General features: G+C 45.4%; 1 long non-coding RNA gene across 1 annotated transcript in view; it reads left to right on the plus strand.

The window, feature by feature from the left end:
• The window catches only part of LOC107983344 (uncharacterized), a 40,450-nt gene extending 22,183 nt beyond the window's left edge, over positions 1 to 18,267 (plus strand). The window contains exon 2 of the long non-coding RNA XR_001730793.2: positions 17,373 to 18,267. This is a non-coding gene — a long non-coding RNA (uncharacterized LOC107983344). The remainder of the gene's footprint in view (positions 1 to 17,372) is intronic.
• The last annotated feature ends 282 nt before the right edge of the window (positions 18,268 to 18,549 follow it).

Here is an 18,549-nt window from a genome sequence, read left to right on the forward strand (position 1 = left end):
TAAGGGAGATGCCGTGTACCGCCTTTTGCTGCTCGACCATGCGTTCGAGCATCTTATAGGTTGAATTCCACCGGGTAGAGACGTCCTGGAGCGGCTTGTGCTGCGGGAGGCCTTCAAGGCTCTGCCTGTCTCTCAGCTGCTGGGCTGCCTTGATGCTCCTGTGGAAGTAGCCCACGATCTTTCTACAGCGCTCGATCAGCAGGGCGATGTTTGCGGTGCTGGCCGGCTGCTCTTCCGGGCTCTTTAAACCTTCCTTGACGGTATTGTGAAGCAAGTGGGCCATGCAGGTGACATTCAAAAACCCAGCACTTTCAACCGCTTTGATCATATTTTTACCAGCGTCAGTCACCATGAAGCCCCTCCTCATTTCTTCCGGCCTGCACCGCATCCACTCCCCCATCATGTTTTCCAGATAGCTGCAGATGGTCTCTGCCTTGTGATCACGATCAACTACCTCCAAAGCGAGGAGTGCCCAACGATGGGATGTATCCATTCTGCCTTCCTTCTCCCACCAGTGTGCCGTGAGAGAGAGGTAGGAATGGCCTCCTCCCAAGCTTGACCAAATGTCAGAGGTAAAATGGATGTGTCCTCCCATGGCGCTACGCAACATCTGGATAATGCGTTCCTTGCAGCACTCGTACAATCCGGGAATAACTTTTCTGGAAAAGGTGTGACGGGAGGGGATTTTGTAGCGGGGGCACAGGTGTTTCATAAGGCGGACGAAGCCTTCTTGTTCAACCAGGCGGAAGGGATGGTGATCAAGGGCCATCATCTCTCCCACACTTTCGGTTATCTGCTGGGTGTGGGTAATGTTTCCCCCGTTCTCTTCCTTGCTAAAGGCATGCCCCAATCCTCCAAGGTGGACTGTGTCTGCCTTCCACCATCTACGCCAGGAGAACTTTGTGTGCTAATGCTGCCACTGCAAGGGCTTGCAGCTCCCCCTCCTACCGATATCGAGGGATGGTGACGCTTCATGTGAGATCTCAACCCCGAGGTCGCAAGATGTCTCACGTCTCTGCCTCTGCTGATATTTGCCCCACAGTGTCTACAAACTGCCAAAGTGGCACGCTGAGTGTGGACATGGAAATGGTCCCAAATATATGACCTTGGCCTCCCCACAGCCACTGTGCCGACGCCCAGGGAGATAGGAGTCGTGGGCACCCTTTCAGCAGCAAGAGAAAGACTATGATTTGATGGTACTACCTCCTCTACCTCCTCCTCACTGTCAGTAGCGGGTGGAGGGGTGGGGTTATCAAGATCCTCACTATCCACCATCTGTAGTTCCAGGACGGCAACACCTGCATGTTCCATTGATCGTCCACTTGTCTCAGCTCCAACCGACAAATGGCTCCGGGTGGAGGGCTGTGAACTTTCAGCAGTCGAACAACCAGCTTCTTCATCAAGTCCACCCACTCACATCGTTCCACGTTCCAGACGGATGGGACCCACCCTAACTTTTTTGGCCCCCCACAGTGTCCGGGGTGTTGCTTGACCACTAGCAGGACTTGCTCCACCAGACCCGCGTTCAGCTGAACGCTTCATGATAACGGTAGTGTTTTCAGGTAACAGAAGGGAGGAAGGTATTGTGTTACTGGGGGGAAAGATGTGTTGTTTCTTGATTGGCAATGTGTTCTGGGTCTAACTGCCGCAAACCCTTCTATTGCAGTTGTTCTTAGTGTTATACGTTAAAAAGGGGATACCTGTATTTTCCAGACCTTGATAGGGTTAATATAGGAGAAAGAGATTTGCAGCAAGCCCTACTTGAGCAGCCGAGAACGAAAGGAAAGAGGGGGAAGCAAAATCAGGCTCCCTTTTTTCCCAAAAAACAGGTGTTGTTCTACAAAGGACGATGGGACGTGAAACCCTTTTGCCAAACTTTGCTTTTGATTCACTGCGGCCCTGACACAGACAAAAAGCCCTACTTGAGCAGCCGAGAAGGAAAGGAAAGAGGAGGAAGCAAAATCAGGCTCCCTTTTTTCCCAAAACACAGGTGTTGTTCTACAAAGGACGATGGGACGTGAAACCCTTTTGCCAAACTTTGCTTTTGATTCACTGCGGCCCTTGCACAGACAAAAAGCCCTACTTGAGCAGCAGAGAAGGAAAGGAAAGAGGGGGAAGCAAAATCAGGCTCCCTTTTTCCCCAAAAACAGGTGATGTTCTACAAAGGACGATGGGACGTGAAACCCTTTTGCCGAACTTTGCTTTTGATTCACTGCGGCCCTGGCACAGACCAAAAGCCCTGCTTGAGCAGCTGAGAAGGAAAGGAGGCAAAATCAGGCTCCCTTTTTCCCCAAAACAGGTGTCGTTCTACAAAGGACGATGGGATGTGCAACCCTTTTGCCAAACTTTGCTTTTGAATCACTGCGGCCCTAGCACAGACAAAAAGCCCTACTTGAGCAGCCGAGAAGGAAAGGAAAGAGGGGGAAGCAAAATCAGGCTCCGTTTTTCCCCAAAAAACAGGTGTTGTTCTACAAAGGACGATGGGATGTGCAACCCTTTTGCCAAACTTTGCTTTTGAATCACTGCGGCCCTGGCACAGACCAAAAGCCCTGCTTGAGCAGCTGAGAAGGAAAGGAGGCAAAATCAGGCTCCCTTTTTTCCCAAAAAACAGGTGTTGTTCTACAAAGGACGATGGGACGTGAAACCCTTTTGCCAAACTTTGCTTTTGATTCACTGCGGCCCTGGCACAGACAAAAAGCCCTACTTGAGCAGCAGAGAAGGAAAGGAAAGAAGGGGAAGCAAAATCAGGCTCCCTTTTTTCCCAAAAAACAGGTGTTGTTCTACAAAGGACGATGGGACGTGAAACCCTTTTGCCAAACTTTGCTTTTGAATCACTGCGGCCCTGGCACAGACAAAAAGCCCTACTTGAGCAGCAGAGAAGGAAAGGAAAGAGGGGGAAGCAAAATCAGGCCCCCTTTTTCCCCAAAAAACAGGTGTTGTTCTACAAAGGACGATGGGATGTGCAACCCTTTTGCCAAACTTTGCTTTTGAATCACTGCGGCCCTGGCACAGACAAAAAGCCCTACTTGAGCAGCCGAGAAGGAAAGGAAAGAGGGGGAAGCAAAATCAGGCCCCCTTTTTCCCCAAAAAACAGGTGTTGTTCTACAAAGGACGATGGGATGTGCAACCCTTTTGCCAAACTTTGCTTTTGAATCACTGCGGCCCTGGCACAGACAAAAAGCCCTGCTTGAGCAGCTGAGAAGGAAAGGAGGCAAAATCAGGCCCCCTTTTTTCCCAAAAAACAGGTGTTATTCTACAAAGGACGATGGGACGTGAAACCCTTTTGCCAAACTTTGCTTTTGATTCACTGCGGCCCTGGCACAGACAAAAAGCCCTACTTGAGCAGCTGAGAAGGAAAGGAAAGAGGGGGAAGCAAAATCAGGCTCCCTTTTTTCCCAAAATACAGGTGTTGTTCTACAAAGGACGATGGGATGTGCAACCCTTTTGCCAAACTTTGCTTTTGAATCACTGCGGCCCTGGCACAGACAAAAAGCCCTGCTTGAGCAGCTGAGAAGGAAAGGAGGCAAAATCAGGCTCCCTTTTTTCCCAAAGCAGGTGTCGTTCTACAAAGGACGATGGGATGTGCAACGCTTTTGCCAAACTTTGCTTTTGAATCACTGCGGCCCTGGCACAGACAAAAAGCCCTACTTGAGCAGCAGAGAAGGAAAGGAAAGAGGGGGAAGCAAAATCAGGCTCCCTTTTTTCCCAAAAAACAGGTGTTGTTCTACAAAGGACGATGGGACGTGAAACCCTTTTGCCAAACTTTGCTTTTGATTCACTGCAGCCCTGGCACAGACAAGAAGCCCTACTTGAGCAGGTGAGAAGGAAAGGAAAGAGGGGGAAGCAAAATCAGGCTCCCTTTTTTCCCAAAAAACAGGTGTTGTTCTACAAAGGACGATGGGACGTGAAACCCTTTTGCCAAACTTTGCTTTTGATTCACTGCGGCCCTGACACAGACAAAAAGCCCTGCTTGAGCAGCTGAGAAGGAAAGGAGGCAAAATCAGGCTCCCTTTTTTCCCAAAACAGGTGTCGTTCTACAAAGGATGATGGGATGTGCAACCCTTTTGCCAAACTTTGCTTTTGATTCACTGCGGCCCTGGCACAGACAAAAAGCCCTACTTGAGCAGGTGAGAAGGAAAGGAAAGAGGGGGAAGCAAAATCAGGCTCCCTTTTTTCCCAAAAAACAGGTGTTGTTCTACAAAGGACGATGGGACGTGAAACCCTTTTGCCAAACTTTGCTTTTGATTCACTGCGGCCCTGGCACAGACAAAAAGCCCTACTTGAGCAGCTGAGAAGGAAAGGAAAGAGGGGGAAGCAAAATCAGGCTCCCTTTTTTCCCAAAATACAGGTGTTGTTCTACAAAGGACGATGGGATGTGCAACCCTTTTGCCAAACTTTGCTTTTGAATCACTGCGGCCCTGGCACAGACCAAAAGCCCTGCTTGAGCAGCTGAGAAGGAAAGGAGGCAAAATCAGGCTCCCTTTTTTCCCAAAGCAGGTGTCGTTCTACAAAGGACGATGGGATGTGCAACCCTTTTGCCAAACTTTGCTTTTGAATCACTGCGGCCCTGGCACAGACCAAAAGCCCTGCTTGAGCAGCTGAGAAGGAAAGGAGGCAAAATCAGGCTCCCTTTTTTCCCAAAAAACATTGTGTTGTTCTACAAAGGACGATGGTATGTGAAACCCTTTTGCCAAACTTTGCTTTTGATTCACTGCGGCCCTGGCACAGACCAAAAGCCCTGCTTGAGCAGCTGAGAAGGAAAGGAGGCAAAATCAGGCTCCCTTTTTTCCCAAAACAGGTGTCGTTCTACAAAGGACGATGGGATGTGCAACCCTTTTGCCAAACTTTGCTTTTGATTCACTGCAGCCCTGGCACAGAGAAAAAGCCCTGCTTGAGCAGCTGAGAAGGAAAGGAGGCAAAATCAGGCTCCCTTTTTTCGCAAAACCCTTTTGCCAGACTTTGCTACTAGCGTTGAAAAAAGAAAAGTATCCTAATCAAAACGAAAGCCCACTCCGCCCGCAACAGGCAAAATGGCGCAGCAGAAAAATTGCAGGCCGGGTGGGAAAATGGCAAACGCCAAGCTTGTGGGGAAAAAAGCCCACAGGCCCTTTGGAAAAAAAAAATCAGAAACACCCAACAGTTTCCAACCCCACCCCACCCCACCTCACCCACCCAACCTTTTCTCCCGGTCTTCTAATCTGTAGCCTAGCTCTAGCTCAGCCAAGGAAGCTGTGACGCAGCAATCTTGCCTGCCTGCGCCTGCGGAATCTCGCTCCCAACCCACCCTCTCTCTGCAGATCCCGAAATGAGCCACGAGGCTCCCGTGCACCGTCTTTTCAGCCCCTCCCCCGTTTTAAATGTGCTCTCTGATTGGCCACAAGGTGGAAACAACACGCTAGGTTGCCCCAGTGCACTTAAACAAGTTTGGGTGATTTGCAAAAGCTTTTTTTTCCCAACGAAAAAAACCGACGACATAAGAAAAAGGGCCTGTCGCGGTTCGAAACCGCGATATCCAGACGTGTGGACAATCAAGATCGTATATTGCTTCACAAGTAACGAAAGTAACGAATTAGTAACGGGTAACGGGGAAATCGAATTATTTGAGCAAGCCTAGTATACATTATGAACAAATTCTGAAAATAGACACTACTTAAGAGGCTGCTTTTTTTTAAAAAAAGTAAAGCATTAAGGTAACTTTGAGGGTTGGCATTATCAGTAGATAATCACCTCCTAAGGGAACTGAAGCCATTTAGATGCTCTCTGTGCCTAATTAAAAAACGACACTGTTGGATTAAATGTTAGGATGCATGCCACTAATGAAGATTTCATGCTTTATTTAGTATGAAGTAATGTGAACCCATAGAAACATAATTGACCCAAATCTTCCCTGGTGTGAGGATATTTGAAATCCTCTGAATGTCAACAATAGCAGCACAGATATATTAGAGTTACATTTTAATATACAGTAGAGCCTCACTTATCCAAAATAAACGGGCTGGCAGAACCTTGGATAAGCGAAAATGTTGGATAATAAGGAGGGATTAAGAAAAAAGCCTATTAAACATAAAATTACATTATGATTTTACAAATTAAGCACCAAAACATCATGTTTTACAACAAATTGACAGAAAAAGCAGTTCAATACACAGTAATGTTATGTAGTAATTAATTACTGTATTTATGAATTTAGCACCAAAACATTGCAACGTTTACTACAAAAAAATTGACTACTAAAAGGCAGACTGCCTTGGATAATACAGAACATTGGATAACCGAAGCTTGGATAAGTGAGACTCTACTGTATATTGTAGATAGTGATTTTATGACTTCTGTAACCTATATCAATTTCTGGTAGATATACTATTTGTCAAAGAGCAATATGCCAGAGGTTGGTACCGTCTTTGTGCCCATTGACTTCCATTGTTTCTGTCTTTCCTGGAAACTCATCTACAATTGGTAGCTGATGGCTTATGAACCAGCATTGGTCCATGGGTCACCTCTGATCATCAGAGCTCATAGGAAATGTGCCTTTAAAAGTCAAATAACAACTTCCCACTGCAAGACTTGCAAACCATATTATGTATCCTAAGATAGGGTTTAACAACTATAAAATAGAGTTTAACACCTCTGGAAAACACAAGGGCTTTTTTTTTTTCCGTGTCAGGATCGACTTGAGAAACTGCAAGTTGCTTCTGGTGTGAGAGAATTGGCTGTCTACGAGGACATTGCCCAGGGGACACCTGGATGTTTTGATGTTTTTACCATCCTTGTGGGAGGCTTCTCTCATGTCCCCGCATGGAGCTGGAGCTGATAGAGGGAGCTCATCCACGCTCTCCCCGGGTGGGATTCGAACCTGGCAGCCTTCAGGTCAGCAACCCAACTGTTATACCCCAGCCACCTTTGGCTTCTGAACCTGATCCAGAAATGAACTTTGACCAGGATGAAGCTTATTCTGACCTTTTGCCCAGTTCTCTGAACTCTTTTCAGTTACAGCTGCCGACTGTTGATAGTTCAGATGCTTCCTTAATTGGGAGAGATACTGGAGATGTTACTCCCGTGGCGGAACCAGATGTCCAAAGATCCCCAGAGAACGTGCCCTTCAACCGAAAGGAGTTTTTGCATTGCCAGAGATCAGAAAAACAAGTGATTAGAAGGAGTAACCGCTTGGCATCTCGAGGGGATTGTGGATAAGAAGATTCCCTTGGGAACTTTTGGGGAGTTTGGTCTCCCTTCGTTGGGATCTGATCTTTGTTCCATTAAGGTGCCTTGCACTACAGACAATTTGCGGTGTCAACGTAACATTTTCCTGAGAACACTTCACCAACTCCAGTTCCCTGATTTCACCAAGCCAAGTCTCCTGTTTCTGGCAGCCAAGCCGAGCCGCAACTCCCGATTTAAACCGGAGTAAATTCACTTCTCTTCCTTGCCTTGTTCCTGAATCAGGTTCCTGAATCAGGTTTGATCTTCACTTCGTCTTGTTCCTGCTTTGCTATCCACGATCTCCTAGTGACTGGGGACCTTTTTATTCAGCCTTGTTTCCTTGTTGTTCCCCGCTCAAACTTCCCAACAGTTTGAGCGTGTTTCGGTTTTGGACAATAATATTGGACATTTTCCTTAATTTTTTTGGACTTATTCATACCTCATCACAAAGGACTATTTCCCACTCATCCTTTCTGCTTAGGCATTCCTGAATTTATATTTGCTTTAATAAAGATATTATATGATTATTGGTCTCTGTCTAGTTTCCAGTGTTCACGCTGCCTTGGGGTGCAACACCAACCTTCAAGTTACAAGTCTTTAAGCCACTTCGCCACCGGGGGCTCCAACACAAGGGCTAATTTTCAGACATCCAGAACCTCCCTCCACAGGCTACACTAGGCTTGAAATTAAGCAGAAATCAAAACTAGAAGTGACTCTCATTTTAGTGGATGGAGTTGTAAGGGTTTTGATCCATGCCTAGGAAGGGAACTTCTTCACAAATGTGCATGGAAAGCTTTTATTCCTGGAAGAAACAGTAGCTATTTTGCTCAGAATAAAATAAAAATTATATTGGTGGTGGGGAATGCATAGGTGTGATGCTAGTATTTATCATTCTAAGCAATATTTTTCTCATGAGGTAATGTATGGTTTTTCTTAAATACTGTATTTCTTCAGTTCTAAGACTCACTTTTCCCTTGGGTAAATACCTCTAAAAATGTGGTACATCTTAGAATCACAGGTGTATCTTATGTATTTTAGTTGGTGCTGGTTGCACTGAAATTTGGGTGTGTCTTATAAATGAAGAAATGTGATAGTATGGGAGTTCAAATCCTATCATATGCAATGGCATAGAAACATTATATCCCTTACATAAAATAAAAAAAATCAAGCATTGCTTTTGGGATTTTACACACACATGCAAGCCCGTATATCTATATACTTATATATATATATTATATTTCAAATACATGGATATATAATCTGTGATTATAGAGGGCTTACTCTACATTTTAGAACACATACTGCCTCAGAAAAGTACTGTCATAAATTGGTGAAAAAGATTTCTCCTGTTCATTCTGACATGGACTCTGTCAGCTCACTACAGCCACTCCCAAATGAAGACAAGAGACTCGCTCCGTTATCACTGGAAACTTTACTATAGGAAACCTTGACATGAAAAAAGCTGAGAGTGCTGAGCAGCTCACAGAGACTCCCTTATATAGCCTCCCCCACATTCAAAGTTACAATTCCTGCCGAGAGAAAACCCCGTGAAATCCACCCGCGATAGCCGTTTCTCCTCAGGGCCGAGAATCGCAGGTGCCTTAACAGTCCAGGATGTCAGCATCCTTGATTTCTGGCGCCAGAGTACAGGCCCTAAATCAGGGTCCTGACATGGTGTCCTCCTCCTCTTCTTCCTAGGAAGGAAAATATCAAACATAGCTATTGCTCTCCCTCTATATTTTTTCAGTAGGCTACAGTGAAACACTGGGTGCACTTTTCCCAAGTCCTTTGGCAATCTTAATTGGTATGTGACCTCATTAATTATCTTTGAAATCCTGAATGGGCCTATGTAGCATGGTGCTAATTTCTTTGAAGGGAATCCTAACTTTAGATTCCTCGTACTTAGCCAAACTAGATCTCCCTCTACCAGTTTTTCTCCCTCGCTGCGCTTTCGGTCGGCGAATAGCTTGTATTTCCTCTGTGTCTCTCGTAGCTCTGCTACTACTTCTCTCCACCCTGCCCTGACTTTCTCTGACCACTCCTCGTCATCTTGCCCCCCTTCTTCCTTCCATTCCGGCAGTTTTGGGAATGGCGCCACCTTCTGCCCGTATACGGTTTTGAAAGGGGAACGGCTGCTTGCTGAATGTACCGCTCCGTTGAATGCTACTTCTGCAAAAGGTAACAGTTCCAACCAATCGTCCTGCCTGTAGTTTGAGTACATTCATAGGAATTGACCCAATGTTTGCTGCATGCGTTCGACCCCCCTGTTGGTCATTGGATGGAACGCGGAACTCAGATTCCTCTCCGCCCCCAACATTTGCAGGAATTTTCCCGAAAACTTGGCTATGAATTGAACTCTCTGCTCACTGATTACTTTCTCAGGGCACCCGTGCAAACGATAAACATGTTTAACATATATTTCAGCGAGTTTTTCTGCCGATGGGAGTTTTTGTAGTGCTACAAAATGGGCCTGTTTCGAGAACAGGTCTAAGATGGTCCAGATATATCTGTAGCCCTTGCTGGGAGGTAATTTGCCCACAAAATCCATCACCACACATTCCCAGGGTCTTGTGGGTTCCACTACGCTTTGCAGAAGATCCTGTGGTTTCCCTGGGGGTATTTTACTTTTAGCGCAGAGCAAACATCCGGTGATATATGATTTGACATCCCCTCTCATCCCAGGCCACCAACATTGCCACGCCAAGAGTTTTATTGTTTTGGTAGGTCCTAGATGCCCTGCACCCTTGCTGTCGTGGTACCGTTTCAGCATTTCCAGCCGCAGCTTTTCCGGAATGTACAACTTCTTGTTTACAAACACCAAACCTTCACTTATTTCCCCTCATTCTTTATGTGACTGCAGCCAGACATCCCCTTCATATGCCTGCTTCAGTTCCCCCTTCCATAGTTTTTCCACAGTAGTAATCGCTTTGAGACTGCCATCTCTCTTTGCTCAGGTTAGTGCTGCTAGGCCCCACTGCCTGTCTGAGAAGACTCTCCCCTCGGGATCTTGGGAGTTTTTCCCATGTTGAGGCATACGAGAGAGGGCATTGGCTAGCACATTATGCTTCCCCTGGAAGAATTTCAGCTTGAAATTGAAACAGCTGAAATACTGCGCCGACCTTATCTGCTTCGCTGAAATCTTGCGGGGGGGGGGAGGGGAGGGACCTTAGGTACTGCAAATTCTTGTGATCCGTCCATACCTCGAAAGGTGTCCCGCTACCCTCCAAAAAGTGCCTCCAGCTTTCTAATGCATCTCTCATACCAGAACTGACTTGCAGTTTCTTAAGTCGCTCCTGACACACACACAGAAACCCAGGATCCACCGTAATGCAGGGCGGTTCTGGCAGTGCATGCTCCAGTTCCCCTGAAGCGCATCTGTTCACACTACATTTCAGAGTGGTGTGAACAGCTGAGCTAATTCTAATTCAGAACCAATCCCATTGTTCACGTGGGCCAATGCCACTATTCTACTTTCCCTGTGCTCCACGTCATGGGGAAAAGGGCATGGCATTTACCTGTATTGTTGTTTGTTGCTGCAGCAGTGGCTACAGAGCTGGAATTCCAGAGCGCTCCCAGCTGTCACTTGGCATCTTTTCTGATATCAGCAAAGGGGCCTGCACAACTCAGAGAGGGGAGAATTGTTATCCTCTTATTTCCCCTCTCCAAGTTGTAACAGATGTTTAGTTGAAATGATGGCCTTTCAGACATTGTTTCATCTAAAACAGAGAATGGCATCTTTGAAGGTCCATGATGATTGCCCACCCCGAAACCATATTGGTCTTCCAAATAAGAACAACTCCATTCAAGTAAACCATGTCCATTTTATAACCTATTTTATAAGTCTTCTTCCGGTATTGATAGTGGGAACATTGTTTCAGGTTTGGGCAAGAGCCAACCCAACAGTCCTGGAGGGACAAAAACAAAACAAAAAACAAAACAAAAACAAACAAACAAACAACAACTCCTGGCAGCTGCCTGTGGCTTAGGAGCCTCCCACTTTGTTCAGCCTTCCTCCTCCAAAGTAAGGGAGACATATGCAGAGGAGGCACTCTTTTCAGATACGCCTATTGCTGGTTGGACTCTCAGGGGACGCATGCAGCTTTCTATGTCTTATTTCAGATGCCAAGTAAACCCCATTTCATTTTCTCAGGCTTTTAATCATTATGATATGCTTTCTACCTGCCAGGATTTCTTTTAGCTATGCTTTTAAAATGCCTTAAAACCCGCATTGTTTTATTATGCATTCTATTTTGTTTTGTTTGGTAGTATAAATCACCATGACAATTTTGAATAGAGGGTTATATAGGAAGTGGCTCCATATATTGGAATGTGAGTATTGTAGCTTGTCTTGTAATAAAAATGAAATGGCATTTGCCATCACCTGCTGCATTAGTCTGTTGAATTTAATTAAATGTAAAAGTTTTAAATACTGCCACAAAGATATGGCCACTTTATTCTTTTACATGCTGCATTTATGAATCTCATATATATGATGTGTGGACCATTTTGAATTTTTTTTTTCCCTGTCAGGAGCAACTTGAGAAACTGCAAGTCGCTTCTGGTGTGGGAGAATTGGCCATCTGCAAGGACATTGCCCAGGGGACGCCGGGATGTTTTTGACATTTTACCATCCTGTGGGAGGCTTCTCTCATGTCTCCACATGGAGCTGGAACTGATATGTATACAGACATGCATTGTGGTAACACTTAATGGGAAAAGTGTTGTACTGTTTACAGGGGCGGCTGAACCATTACATGAAGTACGCAAATGCGGAAGGCGCCAATCCCCTTGTGGTGTTATTGAGGCACCCGGTTCAGTGCCCACTGAGAGAGAGGTGAGAGGCGAGAGGCAGGCAGGCAGGCAGTTGGAGGCAGCAATATCCAACCCCAAAGAGACCAGGCAAAGACAATGCAATACATAACATCGAGGAGCATGGTTTCAAAACCAAACCAATAATGTGCTTCCGATGTAGAGCTGATTGAGTCACCTTGGAGCAGGAAGACGGCACTTTACAAGAGGCGAAGACTGGCCTAGATTTCAAAAACTACAGGAAGCAGAGCAAGAGAGAGACAGAGAAGAGGGAGGCAAGGAAGGAAGGGAGGGAAGGAGGGAGGGAAGCCGGGCATTAGTTCTAGGGGTTGGGGGTATGATTGTTCTCGCCTTCCCCTTTAAAGACAATCCAGAAGCAGAAGGGAAGGGCTCTTGAAGTCGCCAAATGAGAGAAGGGGAGCCAAGGCTGAGCCTAGGCTTCCAGACTCCAAAGGGAAGGGAAGGAAGATGAGGACCATGTACCAGGACTTCCCCGGCAGCTTCGACACTGGGTCGCCAGGCCATGCGGACACATATCCCAGCCTCCCCACGCAACAGGTAGAAGCAGTGCCCTCGCCTCCACTGCCTCCGCGGTTCACCACACAAGCGCCTCCTGCCTCCTTCCTTCCCTTCTTTCTTCCTTTCTCCCTTCCCTCCTTCCTTCCTTTCTTCCTTCCTTCCTTTTTCCTTTCCTTCCTTCCTACCTTCCCTCCCTCCCTCCCTCTCTCCTTCCTTCTCTCCCTCCCTCCCTCTTTCCTTCTTTTCTCCCTTCCCTCCTTCCTTCTCTCCTTCTTTCCTTTTCCCCTTTCTTCCTTCCTTTCTCCCTTCCTTAATAATAATAATAATAATAATAATAATAATAATAATAATAATAATAAAAAAACTTTATTTATACCCCGCCACCATCTCCCCAATGGGGACTCGGGGCGGCTTACATGGGGCCACGCCCAAAACAATACAATATAAACAGCATATAAAAGAACAGCACAACACAATACAATAAACAATACAGTAAATAATATCCATTACAAAATAAAACAAGGAGACAATAAAAACAAGGGCAGACCACATGAACATTAAGTTAAAACTCGGGGTGAGAAAGACATAAAAATAAAAACCACAGCAAACAAGGTCAAAGGGAGTGGGGTATTCTGGAAGATAGATATTAGGAGGAGCAACGGAAAAGAAATATAAAATGGTTACTCTCCAAAAGCGCAGCGAAAGAGCCATGTTTTCAAGTCTTTCTTGAAGGCTGCTAGTGTGGGGGCTTGCCTAATCTCCGCGGGCAGAGAATTCCACAATTGGGGGGGCCACAGCAGAGAAGGCCCTCTCCCTTGTTCCCACAAGGCGGGTCTGGGATATCGGGAGTGGGGACAGGAGAGCTTCCCCTGATGAGCGAAGGGATCGTGTTGGCTTGTGGTAGGAGATACGGTCACGAAGGTAGGTGGGTCCCAAACCATTTAGGGCTTTATATGTGATGGTATACACCTTGAATTGGGACCGGAAAATAAAAGGCAGCCAGTGGAGCTCCTTGAACAGGGGAGTAGATCTCTCCCTGTAACTCGCCCCCGTAATTAACCTGGCAGCCGAGCGCTGGACCAATTGTAGTTTCCGGGCCTTCCTTCCCTCTTTCTTGATTCCTTACATCAATGTCTTTACACTAATGCTCAGAGCATGGGAAATAAGCAAGACGAACTCCAACTCTTAGCACAGCACCACACATACGATGTCATAGGCATCATTGAAACCTGGTGGGATGACTCCCATCACTGGAATGTAGCCATTGAGGGCTATAACCTCTTTCACAGAAATAGAACAAAGGGGAGAGGAGGGGGAGTAGCTTTATATGTCAAAAACAGTTTCATTGCAGAAGAAATGCAAGACTGTAATCTGGGAAACCAGCTTGAAAGCATCTGGATAAGAATCAAGGGAACCGGGACTCAAAAAGATCTTGTCGTGGGTGTCTACTACAAACCTCCAAGTCAGGATGAAGGACTCGATGAAGCCTTCTGTCAACAGCTGGCCAAACAGGCACAAAGAAGAGATATAGTAGTCATGGGCGATTTCAATTATCCTGATATCTGCTGGAAAACAAACTCAGCCAAGAGTACAAAGTCCAACAAATTCCTCACTTGCCTTGCAGACAATTTTATGGTCCAGAAAGTAGAAGAGGCAACAAGGGGATCAGCAACTCTTGATCTAATCTTAACAAATGTGGAAGACCTGATCAATACAGTTGAAGTGGTTGGATCCTTAGGGGCAAGTGACCATGTGCTCTTGCAGTTTTCAATACAAAGGAATGCTGAAACTAAGACAAGTCAAACACGCATTCTGGACTTTAAGAGAGCTGACTTCCAAAAAATGAAGGAATTACTGAGCGGCATTCCATGGACGCCAATATTAAAAAAGAAGGGAGTTAAGGATGGATTTAAGTATTTCAAAAGTGAAATACTCAAGGCGCAAATGCAAACAGTGCCAACAAAGAAGAAAAATAAGACAAGTGCAAAGAAGCCAGAATGGATGTCCAAAGAACTTCTAACTGAGCTAAAGCTCAAAAGTGACATGCACAAGAAGTGGAAAAGGGGAGAAATCACCAAAGAAGAATTCATAGCCAACACCTGTAGGGAAAAGGTTTGCAAGGCTAAAGCGCAAAATGAGCTCAGGCTTGCCAGGGACATAAAAAACAACAAAAAAGGCTTTTTTGCTTACGTTGGTAGAAAAAGGAAGAAAAAGGAGGCGATAGGGCCACTGCAAGGAGAAGATGGGGTGATGGCGACAGGGGACAGGGAAAAGGCAGAACTGCTCAATGCCTTCTTTGCCTCGGTCTTCTCACAAAAAGAAAGCCATCTTCAACCTCAGCAACATGGAATGGACGAAGGATTGGGGGAAATCCAACCCCAAATAGGGAAACAAGTTGTCCAGGAACACCTGGCCGCTCTAAACGAATTCAAGTCCCCAGGGCCAGATCAGCTACATCCAAGAGTATTGAAGGAACTAGCGGAAGTTATTTCAGAACCACTGGCAATTATCTTCGAGAGTTCTTGGAGAACAGGAGAAGTCCCGGAAGGCGAATGAGGAGGGCGAATGTGGTCCCTATCTTCAAGAAGGGAAAAAAGAACGACCCAAACAATTACCGTCCGGTCAGCCTCACATTGATACCAGGAAAGATTCTGGAAAAGATCATTAAGGAAGTGGTCTGTGAACACTTAGAAACAAATGCGGTCATTGCTAATAGTCAACACGGATTTACCAAAAACAAGTCATGCCAGACTAATCTGATCTCTTTTTTCGATAGAGTTACGAGTTGGGTCGATACAGGGAATGCTGTGGATGTAGCCTACCTGGATTTCAGTAAGGCCTTCGACAAAGTCCCCCACGACCTTCTGGCAAGCAAACTAGTAAAATGTGGGCTAGACAAAACTATGGTTAGGTGGATCTGTAATGGGCTAAGCGAACGAACCCAAAGGGTGCTCACCAATGCGTCGTCTTCATCATGGAAAGAAGTGACAAGTGGAGTGCCGCAGGGCTCCATCCTGGGCCCGGTTCTGTTCAACATCTTTATTAACGACTTAGACGAAGGGTTAGAAGGCACGATCATCAAGTTTGCAGACGACACAAAACTGGGAGGGATAGCTAACACTCCAGAAGACAGGAGCAGAATTCAAAACGATCTTGACAGACTAGAGAGATGGGCAGAAACTAACAAAATGAAGTTCAACAGGGACAAATGCAAGATACTTCACTTCGGCAGAAAAAATGGAATGCAAAGATACAGAATGGGGGACGCCTGGCTTGACAGCAGTGTGTGCGAAAAAGACCTTGGAGTCCTCGTGGACAACAAGTTAAACATGAGCCAACAATGTGATGCGGCAGCTAAAAAAGCCAACGGGATTCTGGCCTGCATAAATAGGGGTATAACGTCTAGATCCAGGGAAGTCATGCTCCCCCTCTATTCTGCCTTGGTCAGACCACACCTGGAATACTGTGTCCAATTTTGGGCACCGCAGTTGAAGGGAGATGTTGACAAGCTGGAAAGCGTCCAGAGGAGGGCGACTAAAATGATTAAGGGTCTGGAGAACAAGCCCTATGAGGAGCGGCTTAAAGAGCTGGGCATGTTTAGCCTGCAGAAGAGAAGGCTGAGAGGAGACTTGATAGTCATGTACAAATACGTGAAGGGAAGTCATAGGGAGGAGGGAGCAAGCTTGTTTTCTGCGGCCCTGCAGACTAGGACACGGAACAATGGCTTCAAACTACAGGAAAGGAGATTCCACCTGAACATCAGGAAGAACTTCCTCACTGTGAGAGCTGTTCGACAGTGGAACTCTCTACCCCGGGCCGTGGTAGAGGCTCCTTCTTTGGAGGCTTTTAAACAGAGGCTGGATGGCCATCTGCCGGGGGTGCTTTGAATGCGATTTCCTGCTTCTTAGCAGGGGGTTGGACTGGATGGCCCATGAGGTCTCTTCCAACTCTACTATTCTATGATTCTATGATTCTATGATTCCTTTGCTCTTTTCCCCCTTCTCTCTTCACCCCTGCCTTTATTTCCCCATTTCATTTTCCAGTCGGTTCCTTTCTTCCCTCTCCTCGCTCTCCCCTTCCTTTCCTCCTCTTCCCCACTCTTAGGCTTTCATGGCCAGAATCACTGGCTCACTGTGACTTTTCCGGACTCTATGTCCATGTTCCAGAAGCATTCTCTCTTGACATTTTGCTTGTGCCAGGCACCTTCAGAGGTTGTGAGGTCTGTTGGAGACTAGGCAAGTGGGGTTTATGTATCTGTAGAATTTCAACAGAAAGGAAGAAACCATGAAAATGAACAAAATCTGCGTATTAAAAAAGCTAAAATTGGGACATTAAAAAAGAACAACATTCAGAAGACAAGAAACCATCAGGGCCAGCTAACACCTCCAAACAAGGGATTCCCCCAGGCAGCAAGCAGCCAGAACTTGAAGCTGAAAGGCTTTTCCATGCAAATCAAGGTGGCCAATTCAAACAATTCAGCCCCCTCCCTCCTGTCCTTCAGAAAGATGGTAAAAACTTGGCTGTGGGAGCAAGTCTTTGGGACAGTGCAATAATGGCAACAATAGGAAATTTCACCCTCCTGACTGGTTTTGGTATGGCTGTTCTGAGATGGTTTTAAACAATTGATTTTAAAGTGGAGATAACTGATTTTAATGTTTATGTATTTATAATTTATTTTATGTTTTGGCATTGAATGTTTGCCGTATATATGCTGTGCTCCACCCTGAGTCCCCTTCAAGGTGGAAAAGGTGGAATATAAATGCTTTAAATAAATAAATAAATATTTTCACTCTGCTGTATCTTTTTCTGATGTACTGAAACCTTTGCTTCCTTCTCATCTGCAGATGCCACGCCTTCCTTCTATCAAGGAATTACCTAGACTGAATCCACATGAGAGATATATCCCAGCTCCAGATAACATTATCATTTCTCACTTGGATCCCAGTTAAATCACATTCTTCTATTTTAACCTGAACACAAATTGGACTTGAAAGCCGTACAATGAGTTCAGCACAAAAGGGCATTTCTGGCATCTCCACATGTTCAAAGTGTTGGACCATAGCAGCTCAAGAGACAGAAGAACATTCTGGGCAGAAGAAAATATAGAAATGCTAAATCACAACAACATAAAATTACTTTTTGAAAAAAAAACAGCAACTTTTGACTATATGTTTATTTTTCACCTGCTGAAAGCAAGAAAAGGTTAACTGCTAACATATAAAAATGATATTAAGAATGTGGCTGAAATGAGAAAAATGATTTCTTGCAGGTTGACATAACTATACATGAAAAGCCAAGAGACCGAAGAGCCCAAACCAATTACTTACTTTAAAGGGAGAAGATAGATACTGCTTGCTGCCCAAGATATATTACTGAGCCAGGGAGTTAAGAACAAAAGCTCTCTTAATCAGTTACTGTAACAAAATACTTTCTGGGAAGCATGGGTTTTTTATTTTTAGGGATAATAAATGAGCCCTCCTGGGCTTTAAATATTTGAGGACCCTCATAAATCAAAATGTACTATATATTTGCTTTTTTATTGTCTTTTCTGTGGAGAACATAAGTCAAAAGAATGGTGAGACTTTGTTGTAACTGTTCTATTACAAATTGCAATATCTTCTACTTTGACAATCTGTCAGTTCCATGCACTAGGAGAAATGTAGTTTCAGAGTTGCACTTAATGGTCCTCTGCCTTTTTTCTTTTAGCAATTTTGCCATTACTTGATAGGTACAATAGCGGCCTCAGTGGAATCACCCAGACAAATCATGGAGAGCTTGTGAGTTAATTGCATCATCTTAGACAATAATTTGCTCTTTGTGGGGTTTGCTATCGCTTTGCGCAGTTGGCTCTCTCTTTGTTGATTTGCAATGTCCCATTAATCACAGTTGCATTTGCTCTGTGTCATGCAATTCATCATCCTTTCTGCTAGCGTCTGTTTCCATCCTTCTGGTCTCTGATAAACCACTAATTTAAGTTGGCAGGAACATCAAATATCATGGTGGCTTAGACACATACCAAGG

The sequence above is a fragment of the Anolis carolinensis genome, chromosome 5, assembly GCF_035594765.1.
Source record: "Anolis carolinensis isolate JA03-04 chromosome 5, rAnoCar3.1.pri, whole genome shotgun sequence".
NCBI classification, from domain to species: Eukaryota; Metazoa; Chordata; class Lepidosauria; order Squamata; family Dactyloidae; genus Anolis; species Anolis carolinensis.